At 36.3% G+C, this 27,808-nt stretch overlaps 1 long non-coding RNA gene across 1 annotated transcript in view; it reads left to right on the forward strand.

Moving 5' to 3' along the window:
- LOC140141006 (uncharacterized) overlaps positions 1 to 20,901 on the forward strand; it is a 116,363-nt gene extending 95,462 nt beyond the window's left edge. The window contains exon 3 of the long non-coding RNA XR_011857339.1: positions 19,355 to 20,901. This is a non-coding gene — a long non-coding RNA (uncharacterized lncRNA). The remainder of the gene's footprint in view (positions 1 to 19,354) is intronic.
- Positions 20,902 to 27,808: the final 6,907 nt, after the last annotated feature.

Below are 27,808 nucleotides of genomic sequence, written 5' to 3' on the forward strand. Positions count from 1 at the left end.
GAAAATGCACCATTTTGAAGCATCAAACTCTAAAAAGTACTTTTTTGGCTATATAACTTGATCAATTTCAGCGATTTTAATGCAGTCTTTTCGAATGCCATGAAATCAAATAGTTCCTCGTCGTATTTCAATGTACCGCCCAGGCCTATTAGTGGTCTTTAACCTATATAAGCACAAAAGTGCTCCAATCTCGGATAAAATGCCATGAATGTAAACATTGACATTTGCAATACATGTTTTAACAAGAAAATTTCTGGAAAACAGCATGACGAGTAAAATATCAATGGTTTTCGGACACCCTGCATGATGACTGTTTCGCTGTTTTTGCTTCAACCTAGGACTATATCTGGAGATTCGTATCTGCAGCATGTCCTAGCACGATCAGATCAGATTAAGATTGATTTAGGGTTAGTGTTCCGATTTAGGCTTGCTGATTAGTGTTAGAACTGTTGATTAGGGTCAGATTCGCATTAGGAATAGGGTGTTTTATAGGGCTAGGCTCGTGGATAGGGATAGAGATACGGCAAGGTCCGAGGCTTAGATATGGGTTTAAAATAGAGTTATAGATCAAGTTAGGGTTTCGGCTTGAGTTAGGATAGAGTGAGGCCATACATGATGCTGTAGAGGCCCATAGACAACGTGTACACAAATACTAGGTTTTATTTTACACGCGACTATAGGCCTTACATGCGCCTTAAAGCTTAAGCAAAATGCCTAGCCTAGGCCTATACTGTATTTACACGTATAGGCCTATGTACAATATTTAGGGCAAGGAAATCACCAACAAAATGTGCATGTGGTTCTAATTAACAAAGTGGCATATCTATATGATCATCAACATTGATTTTTCATCATCATTAAGCTTTCTATATGTATACGCAGGCAAGCGAAGGTTGTTGAATTTAGAAGCCCTGAAATCACAGAAACCAGCCGTAAACCCAATACTAATGCCACAAGTCCCCCCCCCCCCTTAACCCGTTACTACCTCAACGGGTTCTAAAAACATACCTTAGTAGTCGAAGAAGATGCACGTTTTCTTGCCAGGGCAAGTACAGTTAAATATTGAGAAATGTAAGAAAAAAAAAAAAGCTAGAAAAGTCTCCATGACGAATATCAGATCCATAGAATTCAGTGTTTCTATATAGGTTAAATACCACTAATTATGTATTACACGTGTTTCAATGGGAAAATGCCTAATTTCGGGTGGACTTTTCTCATATTCAGAACTCTCACAGTTCAATGTCACCAATATCAGGTGAAACTATATGATTTAAATGCCAAATGATCAAAAATTCAACATAGGTTGACCTGAGACTTTTCTTGTTTTAACGCACTAAACCGTAAACACCTTAAAATGACAGTGCGCCCTCGAAGCTGAAAGTTACAATATCGTCGGAAGCATCACATACTGGTCTATCTCGAAAAACACGCATTTCGAGAAAATCGCAATTGAAAATCTTCGTATTAAGTTAACCTTTCTATAATTTAATTAGACTATGGATTTTAATGAAAGTGGTTTTAAATTAAAGCATATACTTAACAAATTTATTTAAGTGGAATCTTGAATTATATTTATGTATGCAGTATTGCTTAAAACTACACTAAAGTTGTAGTTCTGTATGTGAAATAGTTTATTTCCCGATATCGTATTTAAAGTGCGTTTCATACTGGTCTATCTTGGGGGCTATCTCGATTTCGCGAACAATGATATGACTTTAGACGCATCACATACTGGTCTATCTCGAGATAGACCAGTATGTAATGCACTTTCAATACGATATCGGGAAATTAATGATTTCACATACAGAACTACAACTTAAGTGTAATTTTAAGCAATATTACATACGTAAATGTAATTAAAGATTCCACTTAGATAAATCTGCTAAGTATATGCTTTAATCTAAAACCACTTTCATGAAAATCCATAGTCTAATTAAATTGTAGAAAGGTCAACTTAATACGAAGATTTTCAATTTCGATTTTCTAGAAATGCGTGTTTTTTTTCGAGATAGATCAGTATGTGAAAATACGTATTTTGAAAAAATCATAGATAGTTTAAATAAACATTTTATAACTAATTATCTAGGAAAAATTGAGGTCTGTAATTTGTTGTATTGGAAGAGCTCCGTAAAATGAACTATATACCAATTTTCTCAAAAAGTCAAAAATTCAAGATAGACCAGTATGTGATGCACCCGACGATATGATAGGGCGACTATTTACTAAAAACCGAAGCCGTGCGTATGAATTTTGGTACTATTACATCAAAAATGTCATATAATGAGAGAAAATGTACCATTATGAAGCATCAAACTCTAAAAAGTACTTTTTTGGCTATATAACTTGATCAATTTCAGCGATTTTAATGCAGTCTTTTCGAATGCCATGAAATCAAATAGTTCCTCGTCGTATTTCAATGTACCGCCCAGGCCTATTAGTGGTCTTTAACCTAATGAGATAGTGCCTTTTCCTACCAATTATTCCATGATATTGATCAGTACGTCCATCATAAGTGAACACCGGCTGGTCACTGCATTCATCATCCACAACATGATAATGTGTGCACATGCTACATTATATCAGGGACCTTTTATGGAGGGACTGGAAACGCCTTCCATCCATTGCACCATGCGAGTTGCTGGTTTACAAATTATCCTCAGTTGAGCAAGCATGAATAATACGTTGATCAATAGACCCTGGTACGAATCCAAGCACAGTTACAACACTGCGCTTGATTTGTCTTGTACATTGCTAGCATGGAAGAAAGAGATGAGAAGGAACCACAACGACTTCGATCGGCCAAGTTTTAATCCGCTTATCTATTGACGCATGAAAAGAAAAGCTATCAATGGTAGCTCCTTTCATGTATGATCCATTTACCGCGATCGATGCTTGGCGAAATCATTACTGGAAAAAACTATAACAAACCCATCCACGAACAAACAAACGCTACCCGGAAGTAAGATTCTGGAATTTCACTGATGCTCTGAACATGTATAGTAGCTTTGTTTTGGGATCTACAGTCAAACTGTTTTCTTGATCGTATTGTGTAGAAAATGTCCTCATCGAAAAGGTCGTCAAAATCGGAATTTTTTTTGCTGAGTTTCAGCTTTAGCAAATAAGGTAAGATTTTGGTGACTTTTTTGATGAAAAATAGATGTAAAATGTTCTTAAATAATGCACAATGTTCCGGTTGAGTCCGGTACATAAAACCTGTTTAATTTAATAGTTTATATGTGTATAATCGTAACTAGCTAACTCGTTTCAGTGCCAAAGACTGCCAACTCTGAGAAAAAAGTCATCAAAGTTCGGGAAAATTGGGCAAAATGGAAGAAAAAGATGTAGGCCATCAATGACCGATGATCACGTCACCAGAGAAAATCCTATAGGGTGCTTGCACGGAAGGTCATTAGTTCAAATCATCCTTCAGACACGCTCCAGAAGACATGCAAATACATGCAGTACAATACCAATCACCTATTTAACGCGGGGTATTGCTCAAAGTAAATCCTCATGAATAACAATGTCAATTAAATGTCGGTAAAGGTCGGTAAAGGAGTGGACCTTCTTATCTCTTTCTTCCATGTTGCTAGTATAATGACACTCTAGAAATGCCAACATAAATCTACAAAGAACATCATCTTAAGAATTATTTCAGTATCGAAATCAGTAGGAATACCAAGCGTACGGTGTACACATTCCAGAAAATAATTTTGTTTGTTCTAGCATTCTGTATCTCCACAAAATTATCACATTTTGTCTCCAAAATCCTATGTAAATGATTCTCGATGCTACACAGAAATTATTTTCGACAAAGTGTAGACATTTTACACAATTTGTCATAACTTAAAAAGATATTGGAATACTTTGATGTGTTTTTGATATTTTGTAGAGCAACATGAGTAAATAATAAAATTCAAACATCGCCCCTCGGCGCAACTCGCATACAATCGAAGGTCGTGAAAGATAACCTGATAACAATAGCTTGACAATAGCTATCAATAATCCCGTTTCCAGTCCCTTTATACACGGTCCCTGATATACACTTGTAGGCCTATGTTGTTGTTGGTGTATAAGTAATAGGCCTTGCAATTGAAATACCTCAAGCTTTTCATCCGATATGCTGATTTTGTTTTCATGAATTGGAAGTCATTCTTTGATGTATTACTGAGCTCAATCATTTCCAAATTACTGGAGCGTGAGGTCAGCATAGTATTTTATTAACAGAAGGTATTCTCCAAATTCATTTCCTAATGTATGTGAGAATGATACAATATAACATGATGAACATAGTCATTGATGCATCAATTTTAAAATAGACTAGGCGGTTACCATATTTGGCGGTTCTCGGCAGGGCGCGATTACCAGGCTGATGGTGACATGCCCATATGACAGTTTTTACTAATTTGACCTCAGATGACCCCTGGCGACCCCAAAATGACCTTCCAAAAATTTGGCTCTAAATGTTGACTGTACCCACTAAGTTTCATGCCCACACGACAGTTTTTAGTAATTTGACCTCAGATGACCCTGGGTAAGCTTGGATGACCCTAAAATGACCTAAACTTATAACTCTAAATGTTGACTGTACCCACCAAGTTTCATGCACATATATGAGTTTTACTAATTTGACCTCAGATGACCCGTGGTGACCTTGGATGACCCCAAAATGACCTTCAAAAATGTTGCTTTAAATGTTGACTGTACCTACCAAGTTTCATGCCCATACGACACTTTTTATTCATTTGACCTCAGATGACCCCTGGGAGGGGACCCCGGGTCAGATGACTTAACGAACATAAACTTCTTCTTGCCAGGACAGAACTACACCCACCCACCGAGTTTGAGCCTCGTACGACCTAGTTTCATGCCCATATGACAGTTTTTAGTCATTTGACCTCAAATGACCCCTGGGAGGGGTCCCCGGGGTCGGATGACTTAACGAACATAAACATCTTCTTGCCAGGACAGAACTACACCCACCCACCGAGTTTGAGCCCCGTACGACCTAGTTTCATGCCCATATGACAGTTTTTAGTCATTTGACCTCAAATGACCCCTGGGAGGGGGCCCCGGGGTCGGATGACTTAACGAACATAAACTTCTTCTTGCCAGGACAGAACCCCACACGACCTACGACTGCCTCACATCAGCAGTCACAGACAAAATCTAAATCTAGTATATCCATTACTCGTCGATACTCGAAAGAGATAACTTGGAAAATTTTCTTGATGTCCTTTAACATGTTTCCATAGTTAGCCATAGTTAGCCATGGGGATCTATTCTGTAGAACTGACCGGTGACTAAGTCCGCTTTATTGGGCTATTCCAGAAATTAACGGCACCTACCCTAAAGAAGACATCATTATTTTTAGAATCCAATTAAATATTCATAGCTGATTGATCATTGATTATCGTCTATCGATTAACACCATCTCAAACGCAGCTTACCAGCGTGCTAAGGTAAGACTGTGATGAAATCCGTATGCATGATACTCTATGTACTACTGCTGCTGGCTATGATCTTTCCTATGTTTTTTCTTATTTCATTTGTCTTATGATTTACGAGGTCAGATCTTAAAAAAGATTAAGATTTTCCCATGTCTCCTTTAGGGGGAGAGCCAAAAATATCTGGATGCGCCCATATAAGGCAGGGTCACGTGACACAAAAGTTCGGACGCTCCGAGAGGCTGCATATCAATCTTCTGTCACAGTTCCATAACAGGGATTAAAGAGTGAAGTGAAAGCAGCAGGCGGAGTTAGGTGTATGAGGCTATTATTGTCTAAGTTTCCAATATTCCAATATAGTTTGTTTATTTCTTTATCATGTACCCATATCAAAAAATGAGACCTTTTCGGATAACTTCCCGATAGTCACCGGGTAGACACCGGCAAATTTCACATGCAAATTAGATAGGTACCGGGTGACTACCCGATAAATTTTGGGAAACAATAGTGGATACCTTTCAGGTAATAGGTACCGGATGACTACCCGATGACTGTTTTGGGAAACTAGCGGGTAACCACCCGATGACTTTTTGGGGAACCAGCGGATAACTACCCGATAACTTTTCGGGGACCTAGCGGATAACTTTTGGTGACGATATACCTGGTGACCTCTTTGGAGACTTCCTGTTGACCTTTTGGGGAATGCAGAAATACAAATTCATGAGTATGCACAAATTTATTAGGCAATTTAGCTTATTATTTGAATTGTATAGTTTTTGGAGAAATACAACTTTGCAGTCATGGCAGTTGAGCTTGTGCTATCTTGCTATAAGAAACTTGAAAGTGTACAGTGTAATATTGTAGTTATTGTACAAAAATATTCTTCTGATTTAAATTTAAATTAATTTACAACCAAATTGATATCAGCATATATACAGTACCTAAGTGTGATCACATCACTGACACAGCCTATAATTTCTATATCAAATATTATAATTTATTTACAACAAATAGTTTAACATAAAGCTTATATCAGTTAATTGACACATTAGCTGATGATTAGTAATTTAATTGACTGTCAAAATCATGTATGATTTACTAGAAAAGATATAAACTAAACATTCAAATGTGTCATATATTAGGTACATTGTGTATAAAAAACGGCAGTAATACAAATCATTTCATACAAATTTTCCTACCTGCATTGTCATATGAAATCAAGCATTCAATGCTTTATAATTCCTACAGCATGTTCCAGATTAATTAGTAAACATCTTGTAATGTCCTACATGTAAATCCATACATTTTGGACCACAAATAACTTGAATATTCTGCACAAATATATTCCAACTGCCAACAGCTAGCTACTCCATTTTGAATTCATACAGTGACCTTAATTTGACCATATACCCACCCACGCATTCTTAAGATGCTTAATGCTATTTTCAAGGTCAAATTAAAAGCGGATAACCACCGGGTAACTCCTGCAAGTTTCTGGGAACCTTCTGGGTAACTCATTTGAAATATTTGAGTTTTTGGGAGACTTCCGGATGTCTACCCGAAAACTTTTGGATAACTTAATTAGGTATCCGCAAGGTATCCGCTAGCGGGCACTTTCGGATAACTCTGGAAAAGGTACCCGAAAGGTTTCTGATAACCACCGAATGGTCATCGGGTGGTCACCGGGAAACTTTTTCTTTTGCTATGGGTAGCCCTACTTGTATACGAAATTAGGGTCAGGGTTAGGATTAGGGTTATGAGTAGCATTAGGGTTAGGGTTTGGGTTCGGGGAAATCATTTACATGGAGTATCAGCTTAGAATTTGTTTCCTTTTTTTATTAAGCATATATAAAGATCTTAAAAAACGATTTTGAAGAAAATTTATTTTCGAGTCCTAATTTTTTTTCTTGAGAAAAAGACAGTTTTGTGATTTTTCTTCCATAGATGACAATGTTAAAACTATTTTTGCTGTTAATATCCGTACCACGTGCCCACGGATGTGATGATTGATATAAAAAAGTTTGAAATTTACCATCAAAATCCGTAATATTTTTCATTTTATACCAAGAGAGATTTTCCAATTCAGAACAATATATTTGAGCCTCATTTTACGAAAAATATCATTTTTAAGCTGTTGAAATTCAAAACGGAAACAAATTTCGTTCCTTCGGGTTGCAAGAGATACGATGTGCATAGAAATGATCAAAGAGTGTGCTTTTCTAGCACTTTGGAGAAAATCATTTTTTCAAATTAATGCAGATTTCCCGTTTTGGCGGTTGTGTAGGCCTATACATTTTCAAACATTGAATATGGATAAACTAATGATTGATTATCAATAATCGATAATTGATTATCGATAATCGATAATCAATAATCAGTTATCGATTATCAATCCCCTCAACCCCCCCATAGCCAGAAGGAGATCATCCTTAGCGATTCCTAGTTTAGTTGGTTGCGCAGGCCTATACATTTTTCAACATTGAATATGGATAAATAATGATTGATTATCGATAAATGATAATTGATTATCGATCATTGATAATCAATAATCAATTATCGATTATCAATTCCCTCACCCACCCCCCAATAGCCAGAAGGAGATCATCCTTAGCGATTCCTAGTTTAGTTGGTTGCGCAGGTCTATACATTTTTCAACATTGAATATGGATAAATAATGATTGATTATCGATAAATGATAATTGATTATCGATCATTGATAATCAATAATCAATTATCGATTATCAATCCCCCCCCCCCCCCCCCTACCCAGAAGGAGATCATCCTTAGCGATTCCTAGTTTTATCGGTTGCGGAGGCCTATACATTTTTCAACAATGAATATGGATAAACTAATGATTGATTATGGATAATTAATCACCGATAATCAATTATCGACTATCGATTCCGCCTCACCCACCCCCCTACCCAGAAGGAAATCATCCTTAGCGATTCCTTGATCATCATTTGCGTGTTTGGGTTTAACTGAACGTTTATAACTGATTGATCATTGATCGGTTATCGACTATCTGTAATTATATCTCCTCCCGCACCAACTCAAGCACTACTTAACAATGGCATCTACTAGCGTGGTGGGAAAAGCTTCTGATTATGAAGTGGGGGGGGGGGGGGCAGACCGTGGGCTATTCCAGAAATTAACGGCACCTACCCTAAAGAAGACATGGGATTCCCAATAAGTTTGAGTTTTCCCATGTCTTCTTTAGGGGTAAAAAGCCGTCCTCAGCAATTGCGAGCACCAACATGCGAGAGGGGTATACCCCCCCACACACACACACACATTTGAACATGAGTAGTAATATCGCATGTAGAGACGTTCGCTTCCGGGTCACGAGGTCAAAGGTCAACGGGTGTCAAAGGTCAACCGGAAATACCGCCATTTTGAAAAGGTCAACCGGAAGGGCCGCCATTTTGAAAAGGTCAACCGGAAATGCCGCCATTTTGAAAGGTCAACCGAAAATACCGCCATTTTGAAAATTAAAAAAAAAAAAAAAAAAAAAAAAATTCCAAAAAAAAAAAAATTTCAAAAAAAAAATTTCAAAAAAAAAAAAATTTCAAAAATTTTTTCGAAAAAAACATTTCAAAAAAAAAAATTTCAAAAAAAAAAAAAAAAAAAATTTTTGAAAAAAAATATGAAACCAATTTTCAAAAATGATCCTCAGGGGGTGTTTTTTCTAGAAACACCGAATTTTTTTAAAATAAAAGACTTTTTTCCCTAATTTAAAACGTCGTATCGACCATTTTACGGAATGTATCGGCGTCAAATTTGGTATACCCGTTAAGGGTCGATTTGCAAACTACCTGCGGGGGTCGAGAGGTCAAAAGGTCGATGCGCTTAAAATATAATTTTGTGTAGGGAAATATCATATTTTTCGTTTTATACCCCGTATCGAAGTAAAACTTAGAGGTGTGACCATGCAAAGCACAAGTGACCTTTGACCCGGAAGTCACGGTCGACCCTGAGTGCCCCTACACGATCTTTGACCCCTACATGACCTCTCCTCAAATGCGCCAATTGCATCAAACGCGTCAATTTCGGTGAAATGAGTAAATGAGCAGTGAAATGAGCAGTACAATGAGCAAATGAGCAGTGAAATGAGCAAATGAGCGGGGAAATGAGCAAATGAGCAATAAAATGAGCAAATGAGCGGTGAAATGAATCAATGAGCAGTGAAACGAGTAAATGAGCGGTGAAATGAGCAAATGAGCGTGTAAATGAGCGGTGAAATGAGTCAATGAGGAGTGAAATGCGTCGATGAGCATGTCATTGAGTAAACTAGCGTGTAAATGAGTAAATGATCAGGAAATGAGCCAACGAGCTGTGAAATAAGCGGGGTAATACTATATATAGAACCGGTTAGAACCGGTTCTCCTCTCCCCTCCCATCACCACCAAATATACAACAAAATGCACAAATGTGGCAAAATGCGTCAATTGCGTAACAAAATGCGTCAAAGCGTAACGAATCGCGTCAAAAATGCGTCAATGCGTCGTGAAATGCGTCAAAGCGTAACGAATCGCGTCAAAAATGCGTCATTGCGTCGTAAATTGCGTCAAAGCGTAACGAATCGCGTCACAAAATGCGTAAATTGCGTCGTAAATTGCGTCAAAGCGTAACTAATTGCGTCGATTACGCAACGAAATGCGTCAAAGCGTTGTAGATTGCGTCAAAATGCGTAAATAAAGATGATAACGTTGAGGAGTCTGCCACGGACGAAGGCGGCGATGATTAACCCGCTAATACTCAGATAATAAAGTAGAGAAACAAAATACAATCGGCTCTTTTACTCATTATTACCCACATTTTAAACCTCTTACCTCCCTTTTGCGTTACGCATTTCGTTGCGCATTCGACGCAATTTACGACGCAATTTACGCATTTTGACGCAATCTACAACGCTTTGACGCATAGAAAACGTATCGGACGTTGTAGTACGCAACGGACGTACTACAAACGTTGTAGAAACGTCCAAAACGTCCTGAAAACGTTATAGGAACGTAAAAACATATTGCATATTTTGTTTTTTTTATTGCAGGACGCACTTGTCACCATCAGAAAACGTATGTTACGTTTCTACAACATTTTTAGAACATTTCAATGACGTATAGACAACTTTTACTAGTACACTTTACAAAAGTACCAAAAATATTATACATAATACAAAACAATAGGTTCGGCTTCTGGAAAAAAACACGCGGTCCATGGCAGTTTTACAGTGACCAATTGACGAAAACTCCGGACGAAAACTCTGTAGTATATAAACACGAGAACCGTGTGTAGTGATACGTCTACCATGATTATAGTAATGTTTCACACCAAGGTAATACGTATGACCTCAACAGTTCCATGTTCGACAGCAGCAGCAGCAGCTTCTGTATTTTGCCGGCAGGAATATCCGCATGATCCCGGGTAAAATATACACGATAAGTAGAAACACACCATTGTATGCCTATACCTGTTTGGGATAATTAATATTATGTTGGTACCTTGATATTACATGTATCTACCGCCAATACATGTACCAATAAGACACTCGCATCACAAAGACTACACCACGCTTTCCGTTTTCACAGGGAATTGAGTGGTTAGTCGGTAACACAAATCAAGGAAAAAACTTCACTATAGGCCTACCTGAAAATGTCACTCCTTGGAAAATGTTGATGTTTTGATAATATAGCATACATAGAGGAATTATTCCCGGAGCCATGTGTCACCGTGAGAGTCCAGCATACACAATAGCACAGTTTATATGATACATACATGTAGGCCTACACGTTGTACTGTACACAGTACTGTGCTTTGGTGAGTAACGGTTAAGGTCAAGTTCAACCTGTGACATTCCATTCCAATGCGTGGGCGCTATTAGTCTTGAGGTTTTCATTTCATTTCATTTCATATTTATTTAGTCTTATCAACATCAACAATTTAAGTTTAAGTGTGTGCGTATAGGCATCATCTTTTTCCTGGGACCATTTTAAATCTTTGATCGAGGCTAACTTCCCTTTCACTATTTGAAATGTTTGGCATATATAGGCATAGAACTTTTTATGCAAGAGTATATAAATATATGACTATTAAAACTAACTGAATCGCAATAATTATTATTTATAATTTATATTGACTCCATAGGCCTATGCAAAATGCAAATAAACCCGGCATCTTCATGTACACGTTTATGAATAAATTAAAATCAAGTTTCTACTTGTAGAAGTTAAAATTCTTCTTTAAGGCCTACATTCAATGAAATTATTGTACATTTCCAATATTCTATCGATAAAACTTAAGAAACGTTTAACAGACGTCGGCGCAAAATGTTTGGAGAACGTTGCAGGCGAATGTTTTATAAACGTCATGAATAATTTATTAAGTTCATAAAACGTCCTGTGCACGTCCTAATAATACGAAATTAAAGCTTCAACATTATAACCAAATCACGATGTTTTAAAAACGTTTTAAAAACGTTTTGGGAAGACGAAGACGTAAAAGACCTAACCAGAACCTATTAAAAACGTTTTGTAAACGTTTTGTGTTTGCTGGGTACAAGCTACAACTATTTGTACCGTGGGCGTGTCTGTTGCCAGGTCATTAACAGACGGTCAGACCTTGAATAATAAATTTTGTGGCTTTACATAATGCATTGCTTAAAGCAATTATAGTAGCCTTGGCCCAAGGCTTTGGTTCTATAATTAGTCACATATGGGAAAGCATACAAATTGTATTATAGGCCTATTCAACAATTGCTTTATATGCCCCCCCCCCGTTGTGTTGTCTCATATCCCTGGTCAAATCCAGCTTGCAATAAATATAAATGTGCTGATATTAACATTAACTCATGGTGGTTTCTTTAATGTTTACATGTAAATGGCTAGCATTGCACCTGGCACCATTTTCCATACTGTTAGATTACATACATGTAGGACCAACAATTGTTACTCACAAGAAACTGACTAAATCATAGATCCAAACTCAATATTCTACAATTGGTCTTAGATTACATGCATGTAGAGTGTGGCACCAAAATAGTGTCCTTGTAAATTATATCTTTTATGTCTTGTTTGGAAGATTTTGAAGCTAATAATTTTGGTATATAGGCCTACATGAATTTAATTTTGAATTTTTGATGATTCATTGACACTACTTCACAAAGTACCATGTTAACTGTAAAGTAGGGCCTATGTTAAATACAAAATAATAGGCCTATGATATCTTGATAATGATAATGATAATATGTCGCACACCTCTTATAACTTAGTAATTTAGGCATAGGCCTATAATACAGCCTACATGAATTTTCTCTGAAAATTAATTTTACTGTTCTAACCATGTCAAAAGACTATAAGGTACCACGGGCAATTCGAATGATAATACAGATAAAAACAGGTGATAGGTATGAATGTGGTTTTGGAATCGAACTACACACCTGTGCCTCTATCACCTTAAAGCTGTCCCATGTATCATCCCTGAATAAACCAACCGAGCTTAACCGTAAAGGTATAACAATTGATATTGTTAAGCTTTATAGAAATCAGTTCCAATGTCTAAATTGGACACACCTCAGTGATCCGAATACATTAATGTCCATTTTGTGGAATATAGTATTGGCGAGTTGTGATTTACTTTGCAGAGTTTTTAAACTACGTTTTAAATTACTGCAGCATTCTCTGTGTGGTAGCATGTAGGCCTATAGTGTGGCGTAACATGTGATGGTGTGTAGGGCGGGTTGCTTGTTTTAGGGTGCGCTTATCTTTTAATATGGCCATTTGTGGCATATTAAAATTGATCCGTTGTCCTATACAAAAAACAATTTGGTTTTGAAATATTGTACACATTTCACGTTAAAACGTCATCAATTATGCCTGCCGAAAAATGTACATTTTCCTAATTTTTGCCCTTGCCTTGTGGTATTATTTTCTTAGGGTGATTGAGGTAAACTGTTTGACTGAATGAAACATTTATGTAATATGAAGGTATATGCTGAAATGTATCTTTTTATTGTTTTTCTTTCTTTCTTTTTGTTCACAATTAATGATAAGACACAATATATCCTAAACCTAACCCCAACCATAATCCTAAACGTCGCCTTAACCTGTAACCTAAGTTTTAATCCTAAACCTAAACCTAGCCCCAAACCTTATCTAATCCCTGACTCTCTGAATCCTAATTCTGACTTCCAACTCCTCACCTACAGTGTATGCACACATTCCACCTCACAACACTTAATACTCACACACGTACATCCCACACACCCCCTACAGCACCCACATCAATAAATCCACACTCCATCGACTTCAAACACACCCCTACCCCCGGGCTACCCAAATACCCCATTCTGATCTAACTCTAATTCTACTAATAACTCGACACTAAATTCTACTAATAACTCATCACTAAATTACTCTAAAAATGATTATACATGTTGGAATATAGAATATTGGTTGTCATTTTTTCCGATCTATGCCCAGCATAATTTATCGAATGGTTTATAGTCCAATAGATGCTGAAAGCGATATTTATGAAAAAACGCTAGCTCCAGATCACAATAAGGCTATTGAACAGTGTATAGAATAAGCCGGTCCCTGTAAATTTTAGTCTTTAGCCGAAGCGATCAATGTTTAGAAGGCTTTTAGAGCATATTTTGGCAGTAGAAAAATGATCTTGGCAGTATCGCGGCCAGAGACTAAGTTCGGTTTTATACATTAAGCGTATATTGACAACCTACATTGAGACCCCTTGAAATGATGATAAATATATCGACACTGAATCCAGAGCTGCTCAGAGTGACACATGTTTTAGTTATGAAGTATTGCAATGGACTTTTACCAGGAAAATGTGGATTTATACTAATTCAAGACACCAATCGGAAGAAACATAGTAACCACTGTGCAACGCTTGTGTTTGGCCTTCTTATGTGTGAAATTTCGAGGCAAGGCGGTGAGTAAAAAATAGTAAAATCAATGAATTTATGCTAAAAAATTCCATAACATCAATTCTGTAGATATGACATATAAAGGCAAAACTCACCACTAAAGTGGACGTTTTGAATAGGATGCATGTACTAAATACACACACATTTGGGTTTCTTCGCTAACGGAATGGGTGTAGAAGTCTTTTTCGTTAAAAAAGTGGGACATTTTTTAAATTTTGATGGACAAAATTGCAATAAGAAATCGGCGTTTCCAAGCGTGCAAAATCACCATGAATTGTGTGCACAAACGATACCAATTAAGGCACATGCCTTACCCTCAAGTTGAAAGTAAGTACCGTAATTATTTATATAGAGAGTCCAACATATTAAGGCGAACTTCTGGCGAAATCGACGCAAAGCAAATTCATGAAATCTTCGTTGCCACTAGAAAGTGCGTGAGCAATAATGTAACATCAAATATACACGCCTATTTACATAATTTCCTAAGACCTTACACAAGTGATCAGGCTCAAATATAAAACTAGAGAGTTTGGTCATTGATATTCACAGCAAACATGGCAAATTTCTCTCATTTCGGAGATATTTGAAACAATCTGGGATCTGGAATGAGCGTTTTGAGCGTTTCGACAGTATTTTTTATGGAACATGAGAGCACTCAGACGTATCGAATTGCATTCTGAATACGAAGCATGTCTTTCTGATATCAAATAATTTTCATTTTTTGAAAATCACGATATAATACTAATTTTATGACAAATTATAAAAATTTGATATTTTTCAAATTTTTGATATCTAACAGTCCTCGAAGTAAATTTTATAAATCTAATGATATATTCTTAAAGTGTATGCAGCTGGGAGGAAAAGCCGACGACCAATTGAAAATTTTGACCTTTCATATTAAAGATATGGATTTTTTCCCCCAAAAGACCTAATTTTTTTAGGTGTTTTGGGAAAAAAATGCATACCTTCAATACGAAAGGTCAAAATTTCAATTGATCGTCGGCTTTTCATCCCACCTACATACACGTTAAGTATAAATCATCAGATTTATAAAGTTTACTTCGAGTACTGTTAAATATCAAAATATCAATTTTAATGATTTGCCATAAAATGTGTATTACATTGCGAATTTCAAAAATCAAAATTATTTGATATCAGAATGACATTATTCGTATTCAGAATGCAATTCGATATGTCTGATGTGCTCTAATGTCCCACAATAAATACTGTCCAAACGTTCATACCCTTCCCTTAAGAAACTGAATTCAGAGAAAAAAATCAATTTATATCATGGGAGATTTTAACATTGACCTTTTCAAAGTAGATGCCCATAGACCTACTCATGATTATCTTGAACTCATTTATTCCTATTCATTATTACCTACGATATACAAACCAACAAGAATTACTGAAACTACTGCAACAATAATTGACAATATTTTAACCAATGATGAATATATTATTAAATCTTCCATAATAGTTACCGATACAACTGATCATTTACTAGACTATGCCATAGTCGATTTTTGATAAATAAAACTATGTTATTAATCATGATGAACGCATTCAGTTGAACTCGAAATTATACTGATATTTATTACATCAAAATACTAGTATAAATGGTTATGAAAAAGTTTATAATTATATTTGTGACAGTAAAAGTAAAGTATACGTAGGCTTATATTATTGAATACAACATATCATAATGACATAACTACAATGGCACTTCAATACTGAACAATTCTAATTTTAGAATCTGCCAGTTTATTATCTGAGTTAAAAATCGACTATGGACTTTCACTTTTAAGCAGAACTTTACCCCGGAACTTCGTTCTCTAAAACACACTGTCAATCATACTTGTTTATCTATCAAATCTAACCACAAGACGCTAAGCATGGTGGTACAATACGCGCTAGATGCGTATGTTCATCCACCAACTTTCGCGCCAACACAAAAGCGCCGCATTCCATAGATAATTGTGTACCATGTATAGTTAATGGTAATGGTACGCGTCGGGAGGATTTAAACAATAACGATATCTGGGGGACCAATCACAAGCCAGATTCATTTAAAGATGCATTACATCATGACCAATTTTAGTTAGGCCAGAAATTGGCCTAACCCTCCATAGAGTCCCGTGTTAAAAATGTTATCCGCAATCCAAAGTCAGTAGTCCACATGGGAAGCTAACAAACAGAGGGAGTACGGTGACTGAAAAGATCAGATGTGAAAATCTATCAATTGTGCACAAATAATTGAATCAGAGTTTTAAGCTTAAATGTAATAGCTAGAAGCACAATTGGCAAATGGACTACGGAGAAGTCTAATCATTTACCAACTGTGCTAACAACTCGTAATAGTCCTAAAAGACTTTCTTACAAAAGGAATCACACTGATGATAATATTGCAAAATTTAAAAAGAGGTAATCAGAAGTTAAGTGGCAGGAAGTTCTTGATAACAACAATGCAGATGACGATTACAATATGTTCCTAAAAACTTTTGATAAGTTATATAACGAATGCGTACCACTTAAGAAATGCACTAATAATAGAAAGAAGGAACCAATGTCTCCCTGGATCACAAAAGGCCTACTAAAAAGTATCAATAAGAAAAATAAATTATACAAACAATATCTTCACTCCCCAAGCCAAAATGGACTTCAAAAATTTAAAAAGGTATTAAACATGCTTATAGTATAAGAAAATATTATTTCTTGAAATTTGAACATAGCAAGAATAATATGAAGCAAACATGGAATAAATAATATTCTTGGTCGAGGAAAGCAGACATCTTCCCAGAATAAATTTGAGGATGGTAATGGGAACATATGTACAAACTCTGACGATATATCAAATCAATTTAATAATTTTTTTTGTAAATGTAGACCCGGAACTTGCATCCAGCATTCAAGATTCCGACAAAAAATATTATGATTACCTTCATGATCCAAGATTTAGTAGCATGTACATGAAACCAATTGTTAGACTCTGTGGGATATTTGGTTAAAAAGATAGAGGGTTAAGTGCACAAAATTAAAAAGTGACTATATCTTATTAACCAATGATCCTACAGATATGCGACCACTGACTTTTTGTTCCTAATGACCAGATGAAAAGTTCGACATATGGCACGACTCTCTAGGATATTTAGTTAAAAAGATAGAGGGTTAAGTGCACAAAATAAAAAAGTGACTATATCTCATTAACCAATGATCCTACAGATATGCGACCACTGACTTTTTTTGTTCCTTATGTCCAGATGAAAAGTGTAACATATGGCACGACTCTGTGGGATATTTGGTTAAAAAGATATAGGGTTTAAGTGCACAACATTAAAAAAGTGACTATATCTTATTAACCAATGATCCTACAGATATGCGACCACTGACTTTTTTTGTTCCTTATGACCAGAGGAAAAGTTCGATATATGGCACGACTCTCTAGGACATTTGGTTAAAAAGATAGAGGTTAAGTGCACAAAATTAAAAAAGTGACTATATCTTATTAACCAATGATCCTATAGATATGCGACCACTGACTTTTTTGTTCCTTATGACGAGAGAAAAAGTTCGACATATGGCACGACTCTCTAGGACATTTGGTTAAAAATAGAGGTTAAGTGCACAAAATTTTAAAAAAGTGACTATATCTCATTAACCAATGATCCTACAGGTATGCGACCACTGACTTTTTTGTTCCTTATGACCACAGGAAAAGTTCGACATATGGCACGACTCTCTAGGACATTTGGTTAAAAAGATAGAGGGTTAAGTGCACAAAGTACAACGAATTGGTTTGTGACCGAATGCAAGACATCAAGGCATCTAAATAATACAAATTTGGTATAAAAACAACGGTTATGGAGAAAATCACGAAAAAGTTAAATTTTGCCAACTTTTTTTGTACATCAATTATACAGGGTTCGAAATGGCATGTGGGCGAATTGGTTTGGGACTAAATTGACGATACGGTTTGTCCCGATTTACATTAGAATTGAGACTAGATTCTGCGCGCGCACGGCTATGCTCCCGATACTTGTATTCAAATAGACAGTCTAGTACATGATCAGCTGTGGTCCGTTTCGTTGCTGCAAATAGTATTGATATCGGTATTGATATATTTACAGATCATGTGATCTTTCGATATGATTCGAATTGTCACGTGATCGTCAAATCTGTAGTAGAAGGTGTCAGTTCTGCAGGAACTGACATAAAAAATGCTAGCGATATTTTAAAGAAATGACTAGCATAACTTTAATCGTACGGTTACGCATGTATGGTAAAGGATGTTCTACTGACATTTTTTAAAATAAGATCACTTTAAACAGCTGTAAAGACTAGCAACTTTTCAATCCCATGTACATGTCACACGTTCATATCAGTCATTGTGGACCTATTGTGTTTCCGGGTTTTGAAATTGGCTGAACAGGAATTTCAAAAAAATTGCATTTTCCTTCAACGAATATTATATTGAAACAGATATTTTAGTAGTACTATATGCATTATGTTATGTGCACTACATGTATGTGCATCTTGATGTACTTACTTTACTTACTTACTTTAATCCACCACTTTTGCCTTTCATAGCGTCGTGGGGAAATGTAACTTTCATTCCTGGGCAAGTCGGGTAGCCTCACTCATGGTAATCCCATGACTTGAGAGTACTTCCTTTACTCCATCTGCCCACCTCTTCCTTGATCTTCATCTAGCCCTAGTTCCTGTTGTTTTGCTGTTATATGTTCTTGCTGCAGGTTGGCTAGGGGCCATTCGCATAAGGTGACCGAACCATCTAACTTGTTGTTTTGCAACATATTCTGTGATTGGTGTGGTGCCCACCATCTTTCTGATATCCTCATTCCTGATTCGTGATGTAACACATGCATATTCAGAATAATGACTTTTAATGGTGAATTTTATTCTTCCAAATAAAATAACATGTTGCTGTTTTCATTTTTTGTTGTTGCAGATCACATTGACGACTAGACTTATAAACAGCGAATGTAGATAGTCATGGACGGACGTTTTACATGTCTTGGTATTAAAACTTATAGTTGAAAATCTCTACTGTATCGTTCTTGACATTCTTAGACGATAGACAAATACAACCAAACGGTTAATTTTTCGTTTCATTCAACACCGGCATTTAACAACAACGATTTTTGACAGGACATTCATGTACTCTTATAATGATGTCATTTGCAGGTGACGCGGGCGGTGAAGTTGAATAATGATGTCGTCATTGGTGTAACACGAAAATGTTACAAATAATTCCCAAAATGCAGTATGGGATCAAGCAATATTTTACTAGTCTAAATACATTGGATTTTTTGAGTGACCAACGGTTAAAATACGTATCCGGCCGACATTGATTGCTGCCAAATTGAACGAGGCTGCAAATCAATAGCGTCATAATAATGTTTGTCCTGGACAGGCAAGGAGTAACATCGATCTTTAGTACAAAAATAACCTTTTTTGATAAATGAAGATTACCTTAAAGAAAGTTCAAACTTTAAAAGCTTTTCGTCTATAGGGCAAACAACAGGGTAAGTTAAATGTTGCTGCAATATCCTGTATATTCGTGTATTGTTAGCCGAATCCGGGAGCCAAATTTACTACAAAAACATTGGAGAGGGCTCGAAATATAAACAGGCGTCACATCATCTAGGCCCTATACACATGATACATAAAATAAACAATAGAGACTTTGCGAAATGAAGTTAGAATTAGAAACCACAAACTTTAACGTCTAGTAGTGCAGGGTTATGTGTGTGAGACGAACTGTCACGGTAGATTGCAATCATGCTTTTGTTGAATGCATTTGAGTAGTCCGCCATATTTACGGGATGATACGTCACATGCAAGGCCTCTATAACCACTTGACTAAAAAAAAAGAGAGATATTTTGATGTAGTCGGTTACAAGCGCTTACACATGCCCTTCTTTTGAACGCACAATTATACACATGTCCCGAGTTTAAGCGACAATACGCTGTTGTTGCAGTAACCAACCATACGTTCGCGTTGGAGTAAATTTGTGCAAGAAATCAAATCGATATTTCTGAAGTTGCCGTTCCAGTTAAAGTAAATTTTCTAACTTCATTTCGCAAAGTCTTTAATAACGACCTTTAGTTAACGACGAACTTCGTAATTATTACTACCACCCACTCTGTCGTGCACATTTTGTACTTCCTCTGGGGTCCGCTTTCATCAGCCAAGAAAAATGGGTCACTTTTTCAACCTTCGTAAAGATTATCAAACAAACTACCATAAGTTTCATGTCAGAACCTAAAATCATTGTTATTTATTACAATTAATCATTATCTCTGATTATAATCCGCCGGATTGCAGTACTGCATTTCAATAATAAGGCATATACAACAAACACATCTAAAAATCATGACATAGAATAATGCATGGGGTAAAGGCTTACACGTTTTGGGTTAATAGTATATTTTTCTTGAATTTACTGTAGATAATAGCTACAAAATAAAACATCAAAGTCAAGCGCGGTCAAATTGTGTTTGAATATCATTTTTTCATTTGTATTATTAAATGCCCCAGAGGATGATTTAAGCACTTCCCAGCAAGTCTTGCGGTTAGCACAGCTGTGTGAGTGAACATGACACCACTGCCCGCCCACTGCATACACACGTGCATGGTTAAATTTGAATTTGGACAGATATATTTACAATAAAAACACCGTCAAAAAGTTTGTCGATTTCACATTTTATGTTATCTACAGAAGGTGTGAATTATCCTTCATGCATGCATCACTTTAGATCTGAAATCGACCAAGTAATAATGACACACGGGCAATTCTAAAACAACATCTTTTGCACAGAGTTCAATGGGATTTGAAAAGTAAAGTGGCAGTTGAAACTCTAGTGATAACACTTTTGCAGTGCATGATGGGGCTTCCTTAAATCATCCTCTGTAAATGCCCTAAGACCCCGATTTGTTTAAAACAGAATATAAACAACGAAAAAAAACACAGATTGCTGTAACTTTAGTTTAGTATGTGCACTGAACAAGGCCTGACTTGGTAAAGACTGTTTTGATTTCACAGGGCGACTCAATAAAGGAGACAAGATCCTCATTAACGTGGACTTCAGTCTATACTGATGCGATCAAGCTCTGATTTCGAACAAAATGAAAATTCCATTTTTAATATAATTACTTGAGTCAAACAGGGGGTGAGGGTTGGGGGCGTGAGGGTGAGATAGGTGGACATTAATTGGTAATTTTTGGCAAATATTAAAAACATTTTATTAGAACTTGCACATTATGGCGTTAAATGTCAACAGGCATATCCTCCTGTGCACATAATTATGATGTGGAGGAAAACTGCTTCTGCCATACACAATGTCATTGCCCCGATATCTTCATGGCAGAAATCCCTATGATGATAGGTTAAATCCACTAGTTCTCAATTTCAACAGCCACGCATGCCAATTTTGTATCAACCTGTTTAATATTTTTGAGACTATGGGCCGAGGGACTTTCGACTAAGGCTATTGACAATAGCCTGGTCACTAACCTCTGTAGATATCAGTGAGCCTGGTACGTCATCTGCTTTAGACTACCTCAACCAGTGGTTTACACTGAGGACAGCAGTCAAGGCAGATGACCAACAACAGGCAATTTACAACGAAAGTTTGTTTATAGGGAAAACAATCAGCCGTACAATACATCGCGTGAGTGACAATAGTACTCTGAAAGCCAATATTTCAACATGTTCGAAACACGACTTGGCATATACAGCTACCAAATTTCATGAATTTTTCAGGCAACCTAACTTAAGTTATTAGAGAGATTGCGAAATTTACGTGAAATGTGATAAGGGAACGCCAACGGCATGCTACATTAGTCGAAATTAGTCAAAAAACAGACAAAAACCGTCCCATGTATCCACGTCTATCGGTGCATGGAAATATCTCTGTATTCGTTGCACATGCCTTTACAACACATTCACTATACATGGTGCATCAATAGCGTATCTAATGCCGTGTATCGTGAATGAATTTACACTGCACGGAGCTGACAGATTCCAATCAAGTTTGATCTGTAAAACTTCCAAAACCTCTCTATAATTGCCTGTCATGGTAATTCATTATAATTATCCTGGGCTTCCTGGCTACACGTGTAATGTAGATGGAAATCGAAGTAGATATTCGGCAAATTTTTGAAATCATTGCTCGACAGCCACCACGCAAAACCTTGTCGATGTCGTTCACCATTTTATTGTACTCTTTAATTAATTTTCGATTAAAATAAGGGTTGCGCGAACTTTATTACCGAAATAAAACAGATGTTGCTTAAGAGGCAGTCTCCCTTATTATGTACGGATTTGCGATACCAAAAAAAATAGAATTGTCTCTAAAAAATAATTTTGGTACATATTAGCACCAACAACTCACATGTAAAATATGAGCGTGCACAGCGCCCTCGTTCAGCTTGAAAAATTCTTGAAATTTCGGCCTCTCTGAGCCTTACTTGCAAATGGTAAACTTTGGAGGTGCATAACATCGTGCGCCATCATCATCCCAACCTGCATTTTGCATTTTTTTAAAGTACCAAATGGTTACATTACAAAAACCAAGAAAAAAATTGGGATCTTGATGGCGCACAAAATCAGCAAATCCAATGATTTGATGAAAAGCGCCCTCGTGCAAACTTCAAAGCATCATAACGGGCTGCGCCATCAAGATCCCAAGTCCGAACAAGTTTGAAATTAAAGACCTCCATGGCAAGTTTCATTTTTCAGCAAAATTTTTTGGGATTTCATTGGCGCACCGAGTTAACAGAGGTCAAAGGTCAAAATTTCGCACATATTTGCACGCCTGTATTATTGCGCGCCAACGTCACCTGACTCTCCAAATAGCATTTCATCAAAGAAGAGTTAATTCTCTGCAAGAACTGAAAAAAATTAGCTTGGGATCTCTTGATCTTCATATTTTCTGATTTTTGAAAATGGACTTAGCCTCATTTTGGAGGTCAATTTGACCTCTTTTTCCCACTCGCTGCACAATGTGGGCTTTTTACTGCACCACAAAAAGATGCGCCAAAAAGTATGAACTTTGACCTCTATTGAATTAGTGCGCCCACATGATCCCACTTTTTTTTTTACTTGTTATTAGTTATACATAAGCCCCTTTATCCAATCATCCAAAAAGTAAGATGGGATCTTGTTTGCGCACATTTTTATTGCGGGTCAAAGTTCCACTTTTGTGCTGCACATAGGCAAAATAATGCCAATTCGGCACAAAGTATGAACTTTGACCTCTATTGAATTAGTGCACCCACATGATCCCACTTTTTTTACTTGTTATTAGTTATACATAAGCCCCTTTATCCAATCATCCAAAAAGTAAGATGGGATCTTGTTGGCCCACATTTTTATTGCGGGTCAAAGTTCCACTTTCGTGCTGCACATAGGCAAATATGCATCACTTTGGCACAAAGCTTGACCTTTGACCTCTTCTATATTAGCGCGCCCACATGATCCCAATTAGCTGTTGCTTTTTTTTGTCTACTGGTCGCCAAAGAAGCTAGACGATGAAAAATAAAATTGGGATCTTGTTGGCGCATCTTTTTGTGATGCAGTAAAAAGCCCACATTGTGCAGCGAGTGGGAAAAAGAGGTCAAATTGACCTCCAAAATGAGGCTAAGTCCATTTTCAAAAAAAAAAAAAAATATGAAGATCAAGAGATCCCAAGCTAATTTTTTCAGTTCTTGCAGAGAATTACCTCTTCTTTGATGAAATGCTATTCGGAGAGTCAGGTGACGTTGGCGCGCAATAATACAGGCATGCAAGTATGTGCGAAAATAGGAAATTTTGACCTTTGACCTCTGTTAACTCGGTGCGCCAATGAAATCCCCAAAAAAAATTTAGTTACGGTTAGTAATGATTTTACAGGTTTTCAAAATAGGTAGTTTTGGCAAAACTTGGAATTCGCCATTTTTACGCAATATCCCGTAACTTCTATTAGAAACGTCCAATATCTAAAATCTAAAATTCCTAAGAAAGCTAAGTATTATGTAAAATCTGGAATTTAAAATAATACTACCAATAGTAATGCCCTTCATATCTAAAAAAATACTGCCCTTCATAGCTAAAAAAAATACAACTTTCCCGGTGTAAATCATTCTGGGACACCCTGTGTTAAACTTTATATTTGACGCTGATCAAAAATATACCCAAAGTTCCTTAAGTTGTAAACTGTCGCGTCGTAAACTCGTCAAACTCTTAAATATTTGTGGCATTATATGCAAAGGCAATCACGATGAGTATTTTATTTTCATATTCTTAAAAAGTCATGTATAAATTTAGTAATTTTAGTGGACCAAAACTTCAACGTTTCACAAATTTTCCTTATACTTAAAGTCATAATGTACGATCTTTTTTCAGAATTTACCTTTATTTTTTTCAAAACCGATTTTTTGGCATATTTGTAATACTTACACATGTTCTAACTTAAATCTATGAGCAAACTGTCAAATTCGTCCTATTTGTAGTAAAACGGGACGATTTTCTGTTGGTCCGACATAAAGTCATAATTTTTTAGATTATGAATTTATGTCGGCCACGATCGCAAACCGTAGTCTCCTACAAAACTAGCTTGGTTACGCTCCCTCCACATGTGGAGGGAGCGTAACCAAACTGGCCGCGTAGGAGACTAACTCTGAGGCCGTACTCGCTGTCCTAATCCAAATAGTGCGAGATGTTTCGAGTCGGATAGAGGTGAAGTTTATGATGTTGTTTCTTTGCAAATTCCCAATGTTTTTCGCGTCCAAATGTATTGGGAACTTTCATAATGATTGCATATTATCATTTTAGAAGAAAAAAAGAAAAATCTAAAAATTTAAAAAGATCGTACATTAAGGCTTTAATTAGATATGTAACAGTTTACTTATCAACACTGTTTCAAGTGTTGTCAATAATGTTCGATTCTTGCATATATATAGAACATATAACTCAATACACTTCTGTTTTTATGCTAAACGTTTTGTATGCAAAAGCACTAAAACAACATTGTAATAATGTTGTAAAATATCTCTTTAAAATATTTTTGCAAGATATTTTGTCAACACATAAATACAATTATTTAAGAATGAAACAATTTATACCATTAAAATATCCTTTATATAACCCGATATCTAAACCTTTCCTGGCAACCGTTTCAAACCTTTTACGAATTTTTTAATAAGATTTTGTATTTGCTGAGTTTCCATGTCAAATTCTAGATTCTTACGAATTGTTCATATCAATCCATTTATCTCACATTTCCTATCATAATCTCTGCATGGACGAAAATAAAGTTCACTTCCACAATGTAATGATTACATGTTTGAATTTGCACCTTTTTAGTTTCATAGGATTGCACATAGTCTTGTTGTTGAAATTTAAATTGATAAATAAAGCTGACTTCAAAAGTGGTAGACTGCAAGTTTGATAAACATCTGAAAACATAACGATTTAATTCATGACTAATAAAAAAGAAAACAGCAAAACAGAGAAAGGAAATTCTTAAAAGTATTAGTTCGCGTGAACGGCGTGAACATATATGATGCAGATTGCAAAATTATATTAATGATCAAATCTTTGCTGGTGCTGTAACCGATGAGCGTTGAACTTGACTATGAGTGAGTGTGCGCTGTGACCGTTACTAATGCAATCAACGTACTGACCAAGCGTATATCATCACGTAGTATATCATCCTCATCTTACATCCAGACTAGTCAACATGGCTGCTGGCATCAAACTACGGCATCTCTCTGCACTACTCTATACACTACACACATCTGCATCACTGGTGTTCATCTGTCTTTATCTCTCAGCTTCCACTTCCACTAAGGCAGATCTAACAGACGATGTTATAAACTCAGTACTCGCAGAAACTGATAACACAACGGAACTATTTTGTACATTTTTTAATAACCGCGCGCCAAATCCGCAACCGAGTTTGAGAAATTGTACATGGTATAAAGAAAACTCTTGCTGTACTCAACAGGAAATAAACGCCGCTTTTTCGCAGATGAAATCATTTGTAGGGGCCTCACGACTTTGTCAAAAATACATGAATTATCTCATGTGCTATGTGTGTGATCCGTACCAATTTACTTTCTACATCTGGAGACGACTTTCTGTATGCGAAGAATTTTGTGACGCTTTTCTTGACAGCTGTGGGAACGCTACTTTGAAAGGCTCTATGATTAAGAATATTTACAAATCTGGAACTGAATTTTGTGAAGGTCGTAGGTACCAAGTAAAACCACGAAAGAGTGGGGAGTGTTTTTACTTTGATAAATCGCTTGAGAAAAATCTGGTAGAAGAAGCAGAGGCAGTTAATGCAGCTAATTGCATAAATGAAAGCAAGTGGATTGTGTTTTTGTTGATTTTTATAGTTTATATCCGCAGTTTTCAAGAGCTGTTGAAATAATATTGTCCAGGGATATTGTGCTTTGGGTTGTATGTTTCGGGCATTGACTCGACTTTGGTGTTCACATTTTGGCTAATGATAACTTTGATTGGAGGTGAAGTGGCAAATTATTTATTTATCCTGTAGATATGATCCGTAACTTGAATTATTGCTAAGAAAATTGGTTTATACCAATTCTTGAAGAACATACTCTTTTCCTATACTACTGTTTGTTGGGAACAAATCAGCGACTCAGATTTGTTTTGTTGGATCAAACTACAACTGACAAAAGTATAATAACAAGGAATTATTGCATCTCATACTATTGCACATAAAATTGTGGGCAATGCCGAATGTAACTTCTTCTTGCCACTTCCTAGATCTACAGCCATCAACTCTATCCATATAAAATGTATTTTCAAACGGGTATACAAATAGTCTTCTCATGAAAATCAATGATCTTCCTAAAAGCACAGACAAACATGTTGTCTTTCTTCTTAGCTGAAATGTTTTGTTGAACATTGTTGAACTTAACACACTTCTTGGGACTAGTCTTGTTTCGGGGAGTGGGTGGGATTTTGGGTGTTAACTTGGTGGTTAATATGCTGAGGTTTTGATTGAAGATAAAGTAAATTTTGTACGGGATGTTTTGTGTAACAGTTAATTTGTTAATGTCACCTAAGAATTCCATCATTTTCACTTTCTAGATTTCGATTCCCAAATTGTTACGACTCTATTATAAAATGTATTTTACGAACGAATATGCAAATAGCCTTTCCATGAAAATTACTGATCTTCCAGAAAGCACAGAAAAGGTATGTTGTTTTTCTTATCAGCTGAATTTTATTTGTTGGTAACGTACTTCCATGGTTGGATACAGTAGCATTACATAGCCTGCCCGGTGAAAGACCTCACCTACTGCTGGGTATGAATTTGATAATATAATCTGATTCACTTAACTTGCTCTTTACGAGTGGCACTATTTCACATGCTATCCCGGATG

The sequence above is a fragment of the Amphiura filiformis genome, chromosome 19 (genome assembly GCF_039555335.1).
Source record: "Amphiura filiformis chromosome 19, Afil_fr2py, whole genome shotgun sequence".
In the NCBI taxonomy this organism is placed as follows: domain Eukaryota; kingdom Metazoa; phylum Echinodermata; class Ophiuroidea; order Amphilepidida; family Amphiuridae; genus Amphiura; species Amphiura filiformis.